This window comes from Haliotis cracherodii, unplaced genomic scaffold (genome assembly GCF_022045235.1).
Source record: "Haliotis cracherodii isolate W230 unplaced genomic scaffold, xgHalCrac1.p SCAF_10, whole genome shotgun sequence".
Taxonomy (NCBI): Eukaryota; Metazoa; Mollusca; class Gastropoda; order Lepetellida; family Haliotidae; genus Haliotis; species Haliotis cracherodii.
Genome location: NW_027266265.1, coordinates 54,989,346 through 55,000,731, shown reverse-complemented (window position 1 = coordinate 55,000,731; position 11,386 = coordinate 54,989,346).

Here is an 11,386-nt window from a genome sequence, read left to right as displayed (position 1 = left end):
ATGGCAAACTAATCTCTGAATGGATAGAAACAAATAACCTTGTACTCCTAAACAATAACCAACCAACTAGATACGATAAGAAAAACCATAAAATGTCGGCTATCGACCTAACCATATGCACCCCAGATCTGGCCCAAAGTACTCAATGGGAAGTTCACGACGCCCCACTAGGTAGTGACCACTTCCCTATAAACATTACCATAGGCAATACAAACGTTCCTACCCAAACAGAAAACCTAGAACCAAAATTCAACTATAACCAAGCTAACTGGGACAAATTTCAGGATATCTGCAACCAAGCCAACCTAACCAAACTAGAAAATAAGGACCCAGAAATCTACTGCAAAAACCTAACAGACTACATAATTAACGCAGCCAAAGCATCAATACCTTATAAAACAAATAACGTAGGCAAACCCTCGGTACCATGGTGGAACGAGGAAATAGAACAAACTAGACGCAAACGTAAAACAGCCTTCAATAGAGCCAAACGCGACCATAACCATATAACGGTAGCTCACGAACTAAACCACAAGGTCCAAAAACTAGTCAAAATAGCTAAAACCAAAGATTGGAAATTATTTTGTGAAGGAGTAAATAATCGCACAGATGCCAGAACAGTCTGGCGAAAAATCCACGCCATTAGAGGCTTAAAACGTCACAAAAAAACACCCAACATAAACAATTCAACCAACCCTACCGAAAAGGCAAATAACCTAGCAAACCACTTCTCGGCCATAAGCAGCAACAATAACTTCAGCGAAAAATTCCAACAAAAACTTAAAGCAGAAGCCAAACCTACTAAAGTACCAAATAATGATAACCTCGAAATAAACCAACCTTACTCAATGGAAGAACTCCAGTACGTACTCCAAAATAGGAAAAAGGGAACTGCCCCAGGACTAGACCTAACATCCTACCAAATAATCAAAAAACTCCCCCCCAACCTACTCCAGGCACTACTTAAACTATATAACCTAATCTATCAAAACGGACAGGTACCAACTCCCTGGAAACAGGCACTAGTCATCCCTATCCCTAAACCCGATAAACCAACTAACCAGGCAAATTCTTATAGACCAATATCCCTAACCTCAAACCTATGTAAAGTAATGGAATCTATGGCCAAAAATAGACTACAACACTACTTAACTCAAAATAACATCATAAACACAGATCAAAGCGGTTTCACTCCTGGCCGCTCAACCTTAGATAATCTCGCCCGACTAGAACAGGACATAAAGACGGGACAACTCAACAAACAATACACAACAGGCATCTTTCTGGATTTCTCCAAAGCATTCGACATGGTTTGGCACAACGGGCTAATACAAAAACTTAAAAAAATAGGACTAAAAGGACAAATAATAAACTACATTCAGGACTTTCTAAACGAACGTAAAATAACAGTGGGGATAGACCATACTCTATCGGACCAGTGTCCCCTAGAAAATGGCACTCCCCAGGGCAGTATCCTCAGCCCCACACTCTTTAATATAATGATAAACGATCTCTTCGAGGGCCTATCCCCTAAAGTAAACACATCCAAATTCGCGGATGATGGAGCCCTTTGGATCCGCACAAAAAGTATTAATATGGCCCAAAATTTACTCCAAAAATCTCTTAATAAAATACAACAATGGGCTGACAAATGGGGCTTCTCCCTTAACTCAGAAAAAACAACAGGAATAGTATTCAAACATAAAAACATGAAACCCGCCTCCCCAATTCTCCAGCTAAACAACCAAACAATCAAATTTCAAAAACAAACCAAATTCTTAGGACTTATCTTCGATCAACATCTCACCTGGGATGCTCACATCCAAAACCTAACAACTAAATGCAGTAAAGACCTAAACACCCTAAGATGCCTCACTGGCTCAAACTGGGGAGCCTCCAAAGATACCCTCCTCTCACTCTACATATCACTAATTAGATCAAAACTAGACTACGGCTGCGCCATATACAACACCCTAAACAACTCTCTATCTAAAAAACTTGACTCAATACAATATCAGGCTCTCAAACTAATTACACGCACCCAACATGGCACCTCCTACACTTCACTCCAGGCCTTAACAGGAGAAATGCCACTAAGTCTACGCAGGGAACAGCTAAGCTTAAATTTCTGGGCCGCATCCCAATCAAACCCTCTCATCCAAAACCTAATAAACCAAAATATCAGCCCCAAAAACCAAGCTCTAGCTCGTAAACACCCCTTACTTACCCCAATATCTCAAAGAATAACAAACTACCTAAATGAACACCAAATTAAAAATCTTAAACAAAACTGCAAACAATCAAATATCTTCACCCCTAAACTTAAAATACCCAAAATAGACACAACACTAGCTAGCCAAATAAATAAACAAACCGACCCAAACATAGCTAAAACCACCACACTAGCTTACATACACGAAAATTGGCCAAATTGGTGTCACATTTACACGGACGGATCTTCAGATCCGACCTCCAAACACACAGGTTTCGGAGTCCATACCACACAACCAACTAAAACTACACAATCCTTCCGACTCCCAAACAACCAATCAATATTCACGGCAGAACTAATGGGCATGGCCTCAGCCCTCCATAGTCAAGAATCCAAAAACCACAATAAAATCCTAATACTTACCGACTCCCTAAGTGGACTGCAAGCCCTCCAAAACAAAAATACCAAAAACCGACCTAAATTAATAAATCTAATACTTAAAAGCTCCAACGACCTAACTAACGCAGGCAAACAAATAACTTTCTTGTGGATACCCGCCCACGTAGGAATATACGGTAATGAAAACGCCGATAAGGCAGCTAAACTATCCCTCAAAATCCCAGAAATAAGCTTAAACTTACCCATCTCAAAATCAGAAATTAAAAGTGTAAATAAGCAAAAAATCACCAAAAAATGGCATAACCTATATCTAAACTCAAATAGCCAAATCAAAAAAGTACTCAGCAAACCACTAACCAAACCAAAAATTCACCATCCATCAAAAAAAATCGACAGAGTAATCACTAAACTCCAAACAGGACACACCAACCTAAATAACCACCTAAAAAAAATAAAAAAACATACTACAGGTAACTGCCCACACTGCAAACAACTAGAAACCCCAGAACACGCACTCATCTACTGCACACACTACCTAACACATCGAACCGCATTACAAACCACCCTCAATCTAAACCAGGCTCTCACTCTAGAAGCAATACTAAACCCACAAAATAAACTAGAAAACTTCAAGGCCTTAGGCGTATTCTTAATCAAAACGGAACTAATAAAACGCATCTAAAAACACTATAATCCACCAAATCAAAATTACATAAACACACAAAAATCCACCATACCCAGCTCCCTTAGTTCTCCTCCCTTACCCCATCGGCATCTATTCCAAATCTCAAAATTCCCAAATTCTATATAAGCAACCCCTAAAGCCCCCTCTTGGGTTGCACACACCACTTTCGCCCCTTTCGGAAACACATTAAATGGCCTGGCCGGGCCCGTGTGCGAAATACGCATCAGTCGGAAAGCGCACGTTAAATCTCCAAAGTAAGTAAGTAAGTAAAACCTGGGAGGTCACATGGAGTGTTTGGAATATTATATTTAGAAAAAATAAATTTTTGCCAAATGTGAATAGGATTTGGATGGACTGGATCACCGCCCTGTACTTAGGAGTTGGGTCAGTGTTAGAGACGACAGTTTAACGGGTTGAGGCAAACCAACCAGTATCAGATGTTTTACAAGATCAAGATCATTTTTGAAATAAGAACAGAAACTGCGCCTTGAAGGTAGCTTGTACTGGAATATTTTGCTGGGGAGTTCATAAACATGTTCTCTTTTTATTAAACAAACAGACACGGTAAATTATGTCAACAGTAAACTGTTTGCGGGCAAGGAAATAGAATCATGACCCGAAACATAGTTTATTTATGAAATATAGCTTTTATTGGATTTGGAATACGTCCATGTGTGCAGTCCTTAATCTTAGAAAACCTAGGGAAGTAAAAAAGTAAACTTGTTATTTTAACGAAATGAAATAGTTCAGTAGGAACCTGAATAAAACAAGGTCCTGTGATATGTTCAGACATAAAACTAGACTGCAATTTCAATTCCTCAACAAAATGCTACTCGTGTTTAAAATAATGAATAAGATTCTTTATCTTTCTTAGCATGAAGGAGTAGAAGGCGATGTGATAAGGGGCGTGTCTGTTATTTTTTTAATAAATGTTTTCGAACGATTAAACTGTTTTAGTTTGTTTATAAACAAATTTCAGTATCATAAACACTTATTTCAGTATCTGCATGTATACAATTTGTGTATCTACTTTGAATGCGAATGTCTACATTTTTAGACATGATGTTTATTTAATAAGACCATATTCACAAAGTCTTTTTCTTCATGCAAGACGAGAGAAAAATATTGAAAGATGAAAATCTAAGACTGGTAGAAAAACAAGCGGCATCTTTGATGTTTTTGGAGTGTGATGGTACGTAAACAACTTATTCCACACAGATGACGTTTCAAGTGAAATAAGTGATACTTGAGAAACGATGACAATTATAGGCTCAACTGGACAAACTTTCCCAAGCTGACCGCGAATATTTGGCCGTGTATGTCGACACTTGATAACAATAGACCGGCATTCGATAAACGTTTCCCGACATCGTGAGAGAATCAAACAAGTATACAGGTTCCCCATGCGCCCATAGTTGGTAAAAGCATACGATGATCCTATCACAGATTAACTCAATAATCATTAAGGAAAAACCCACAAAGTAATTAGAAGACAAGGGGATAGGCAAGAAACAATTTTCTGTTCATTTCACATCACACCTCCAACAATGACCACCGGTCAGCGGATTGAAGACCGTGGCACTGAAGACGCTCTTTCTCTGGTTCCCAAGGCGCGACAACAGGACTGTTTGCCAATTTGTCCTCAGGTAAACATCAAAAGCGCCGCCGCTTTTTCAGGTGTGAAATTCAGCGTTCAAAAGGTTAACGAGATAAATTTTGTGCAAATGCTGTTAACTTCGTTGTGTTTTCACGGCATTTAACCACATTTTACTTGTATACACTTGAATTCAATGTAGAGTCGTCCCGCCCACTCAATCAGCGCTCTATTCGTCGCCACACTGCGCCCATACTTGATCGCCTTTGTGTGTAAATCTGTTTCCCATATAAAGCTTTGTTTTTGTAATTTATTAATATTTTATTCAGCAAGCAAAATCGAAAAATATTGGATATTTTATTAATCCTAAACTATCGAAAATGCTGTGTACGAGAATTATAAAAATAACTTTCAGAAATAGACAATACGTGTGAACAAGGGGGATTTCCCACTTATTTCCATAAGAATTATGGCCTGTTTGAAAACGAGACATGCCAATAACAACAACAGAATACAAGCTCTATATCAAAAGACCCTTTAATGAGCCTTTGCTGGAGGAATGATTTTACAAGCACTATAAAATGTATAATTGATAGATACAGCCACCGCCTGTTCACTGAGATGGGTACAAATATTTTAATAAACGTCTTTCAATATTAAATGAATACTTCATTCCAACGCATAAACTAAATAATAGGGCACTGACTACAAACTATCTGTTTGACGAGAAACTCACACAATATACAGTTTGTATGTCCCATTCATCGGTTTATTACACGAACAAACACGGTGGATTAATGATAACTGATATCACATTGATCCGTTTACTATTATGCAACTTATGACATAATAAATATGTCATTACTAGTTATCAGTATTCTATGCCAATATTTAATAATATTAAACAATGTTGAACATAACACTGTTTTAAATTATTAAATTGCTATTATACATTTTTATATACGTTATGGTACATATAAATAATTTTATATCAAACCATAGGTCGAATGCATATGATTCAAAACGTGGCGCAGATAGTAATTAGGGTAGTCTGTCTCACAGTCCTTGAACCATATTTTTTCCCTTCTGCCCAGCCCTGTCTGTAATGCAAAATTCGTCAATGAAGCACGTCTAGATTCTGCTCCGGTTCTGAATCACTCATCTCACTGGGGCTCCTTTTAAAATTATATGGAGTTTGTATATCAAAATTATATATATATATATATATATATATTCCAGAGACATATAGCTACTCTAGTTTAAAGGGAAACTATTTTCATTTAAACATTATTATAAATTTACTAATTACCCAAGCAATTAACTTATCTGACCCGTGTTTTCTCAAAGCCGTGGAAAATTTAAATTTAAACAGATCATCTTTGTATGTCGTGTTCCACTTTATTTCTGAGGGCGAATGTTTGTACCTTTTAAATGTATGGCGGTTCATTTGTTGTATATGCCTTCAGTTAATTGAACATGCTTCACGACACTACATGTCATGCGTGTGAAATAAATAGAGGGAATATGTTGCTTTATTCGTGCTCCAAGATACATTAAAATAGTCTATTAACCCGCATTTATTTAAGTGGCTATCACACGACTCGTAAAACAGAAATTTAACAGCCTGTCTTAGTAAAGTGAATTTCATGTTATCTATGGCCGAACGTTTATAAAAGATATAAATGAGTGGTTTGCCATTTCATCTAGTGTAGATCTTCAGTCATTCTATAAATGTCCCAATGGACCTTTTGGTTACGCATTTGGCATTGCTGTAAACAAAACACAGGTATAATGCTGTTAGATATACTTTAAAAAGCCTATGGATGTACAAAGAAGATGGGTGGCCACGGATTGCAAAGGCGCAGCGCCTAAAATAGAAACTTTAGCAACCGGTCAAAGTAAAGTGAATTTCAAGTTATGTCCTGCTGAACAGTTTCTAAAAATATAAGAATGGTAAGTAATATGATCTTGTTCTTGTCTTAAGTCAGAGTAAACTTGTTCCATGAAGTGCCTTTCGGGTGTGTTATAGTGTCATAGATGCTCAAACCAAATTACAAGTTCGTCGAATATAACGTAAATAAGATTACATATGTTTTGAAATAAACTGGAAAATGTTTGCACTGTTTTGGTAGAAAAACATAAAAATGTTGACTCGTCGCATATAAAATCAGTAGTGATTCGTGAAACATGGATAAATTGGATAATTTTATTTCATACATAATTCTGTATATAATAACAGCCTCATTATTAATTAATCATGATGATCATTATCGAAAATTCATGCTGGATAATGAAAACTACAAAAGCCTTGGCCATATCATGTCAGAAATGCATTCCCCATTAATCAGTATTTCAGTGATAGATCTTAACAAAAAACTCTTTTGTAATATGTTCAGCATTATCAAATAGGAAAAAAGATGTATTCTGAAAAGTAACAGGTTAACGTTTTTAAGTTTAACAATATCAAAGACTAGGCAATGTCAAACGATGGTTCGAAAATGCTGAATTTTGTTACGACCAATAAACACAAAACATCAGTCTGTAATATTTTCCCCTTTTCTTCCCTAAACGACATGGAGACAGTACATTGATAGTTCTGTGTGACCTAATTACCAGTGGTAAGTATATGTAATCAGATAGGCGGTGTAATAGGTCAACAAACTGTGAAAACACAGCACAGATAAATATAAATTACTTATCACACCATTTAACCCTTTGAACGCCAGGATTGTCACTTGGAGTGAAGATTGAATTCCTTTGAAGCTGTTCAAGTTATGAAAGTAGAACCGTTATCGCACACGTAAACAAGGAAAAACAACATATTGTAAAATAAACAAAACTGTGATATGTCATGTCTGCTCACTGTCTATAGACTTCTTGAGAATCAAGATGAGCTCCCCACTTACCCATGTCTGAACACCAATCCATCTCTAGCCAGTTAGGGCAGGGTATCAACTAATTGTACACAAATCACATTTATATTTTCAGATACGATTTAAGTTATCAAAGTAAAATATTCTGTTTTACAGGACTTTAGATACGGTTTAAGTTATCAAAGTAAACTATTTTGTTTTACAGGATAGGATATGATCCCAAAAGGAATTTTATATACATATTGTTTACATATTTTTGCAAATGATTAGTTTGAATGCAAAAGTTGTATACCCGTGCATCAATGGTTACAAAATGTGATATATTTTATCTCTTAATTGTAATCATTTATTTCATATAGTATTTGTGATGCGTTTTTTTAAAGTTTTCAGGCAGTATTCTTTTTAATGAGCAGATTTGGACATCAAATTGTGGGCATGGTTCCAGTCGTTCCAGCGTCGATCGACGGTTGTCGAAACTAATCTCACATGTATTATTTCCAAAATTCAACTATTAAGTCAACTATATTTAACCCCTATTGTCTCACAACGACCAGGAGACAGAACACTGATAGTTCCTGTGTGAACTTATTACCAGTGGTAAGTAAGTAGTATATGTAATCAGATAGGCGGAGATAATAGGTCAACACGTCGAGCTTAAGAAACACTTATTATCACACCTATTAACTCTTTGATCGTTGCGAGTATCACCTGAACTGGTGATGGAGTTTGTTTTACACTGGATGAGGTATTACATAGATTACATTCATTGTGCTGTTTTTATTTACTACAACTATCAAGATGTATTTCGTTGGCAATGGTCTAGTTCTGCCAAGTTAGATTATTATATTTGCTGTGTCATTGCTAGTGAAAATTATTATTTATCGTGACACGAATCTTGTTACACGAACACCCTTTTATTGAAACGTTTGCATCTTAGTGCAAATGCATCAAATGTAAATTCATGCAGAAGACTTAGTATAATTTAACTTTGCAATTGATATTTGATGTGTAGTGAAGGATTATGTAAGTAGCTGGTGTAGGTCAAACCAACGTCACTGAAATAAACACTATGAAAGAATCCAGAGGTTTGTGTCACAAGGGATCTCTCCCAGTATCAAATGATTACGTGTATATCACGTGTTTGTTGTGGGGGCCTCGCCTGTACTCCCTGTACAAATGTTGTAATGTGCCGTATACAAAGTTAAGAGATCCGGACTTTCAAGCTTAGCTGTGTCTCGCCAGTTCCATTTCAGTACCACATCACTCTGCGACATTGCATGCAAACAAATAAAAATCTCTGTCTTCCAAAGTTTCAACAAACAAATCAAGTTGGCGACCAATTACCAAACACTTTTTTTAAACCAGTTAACCCGTTTTATTCTCACAATAAGCTGGAGACAGAGCACTGATAGTTCCTGTGTGAACTAATTACCAGTGGTTAGTAAGTAGTATATGTAATCAGATGGGCGGAGTTAATAGGTCAACAAGTCGTGAAAACAGATTAAGAAACACTAATTATCACACCTATTAACTCTTTGATCGTTGCGGGTATCACCTGAAGTGATGATGGAGTTTGTTTTACACTGGATGAGGTCTTAAATATATTACATTTGCAGTGTAATTGTGATATTCATTGTGCTGTTTTTATTTATTACAGCTATTACCGTTTATATCTATATTTTGTTACCGATAATTTGCCTTTTACGCCCAATAGAATCTGTTTCGGCGGATAATAGAGACTGTTTTTTCTCTGGTTTTGACGTTTTATGTTATGTTATGTTTTAGCAAATGAAAATGACCAGTGTCATATCAATACACAGGCTTGGAACCGTGATATGATTGACAGTTATGTATGGTTCAGCAATACACTGACACCATTCATTGAAAGTGTAGCGGACATTTCTTCAAATAAACTGCAGCTTTGTATGTTTGAAAAGATATCTCTGTAGATAGATCCTTCTTTCATGTGTACATGAATAATAAGTAGATATTTCTTTTGAACTCTCTGTATGTAATGTTGTTTTGCAATTAGGAGTTTACAACATGTAAGTTAAGCTACGTCTCGCCAATTCAAACTCCATGTTATAACAGTCGGTAGCAGTCTATACCAACAACACAAACAAAGTTTCAACAAACAAATCAAGTTGGCGACCAATTACCAAACACTTTTTTGAAACCATTTAACCCGTTTTATTTTCTCATAACAAGCTGGAGACAGAGCACTGATAGTTTCTGTGTGAACTAATTACCAGTTGTAAGTAAGTAGTATATGTAATCAGATAGGCGGAGTTAATAGGTCAACAAGTCGTGAAAACAGATTAAGAAACACTAATTATCACACCTATTAACTCTTTGATCGTTGCGGGTATCACCTGAAGTGATGATGGAGTTTGTTTTACACTGGATGAGGTCTTAAATATATTACATTTGCAGTGTAATTGTGATATTCATTGTGCTGTTTTTATTTATTACAGCTATTACGGTTTATATATATATTATTGCGGATAATCGAGACTGTTTTTTCTCTGGCTTTGACGTTTTATGTTATGTCATGTTTTAGTAAATGAAAATGACCAGTGTTGCATGAATACACAGGCTTGGAACCGTGATATGATTGACAGTTATGTATGATTCAGCAATACACTGACACCATTCATTGAAAGTGTAGCGGACATATCTTCAAATAAATTGCAGCTTTGTATGTTTGAAAAGATATCTCCCAAGATAGATCCATCTTTCATGTGTATATCAATAATATTTTTGAAGTAGATATTTCTTTTGAACTCTCTGTATGTAACGTTGTTTTGCAATTAGGAGTTTTCAACATGTAAGTTAAGCTACGTCTCGCCAATTCAAACTCCATGTTATAACAGTCGGTAGAAATCTATACCAACAACACAAACGTCTTACTTCCAAAGTTTCAACAAACAAATCAAGTTGGCGACCAATTACCAAAACACTTTTCAAAATCGGTTAACCCGTATTCTTCTCACAACATGCTGGAGACAGAGCACTGATAATTCCTGTGTGAACTAATTACCAGTGGTAAGTAAGTAGTATATGTAATCAGATAGGCGGAGTTCAAAGGTCAACAACTCGTGAAAACACCGCAAACATACGCTGAGTATCACACCTATTAACTCTTTGATCTTTTGGTAATGGTGATGGAGTTTGTTTTGCGAAATTACAAGTATGATTTTTGTATTTTGTTGCAATGGGGTGTAGTAGTTGAAATGTTAAATATCCATATGCATGGTTGTTGACATTTATGACATTTCTATGAGTATGGAAATGTTTTTATAGCTTTGTTTGTCCGATTCCGTCTATATTATACGCATGTGTGTATCGAACACCTGGGAGCGTTACCGATTTTCAGTCGTCTATTCTTACAATTTTCACCACTGTTTTGCCATTTACCCCCTATGGATTCCGTATCGTCGCATAATCGAGACTGGTTATTCTCTGGCGATGACGTTTTATGTTTAAGAGTCTCTACCAATCATTGATACCAGATTGGTGATTGGTTAGCGTACCTTGTCGCACTGATGCCAAACACATGCAAAGGCATGTCAAATGTCCACCTACACAAACACTGGAACTCATGGTACAGGTCAAAGTAGAAA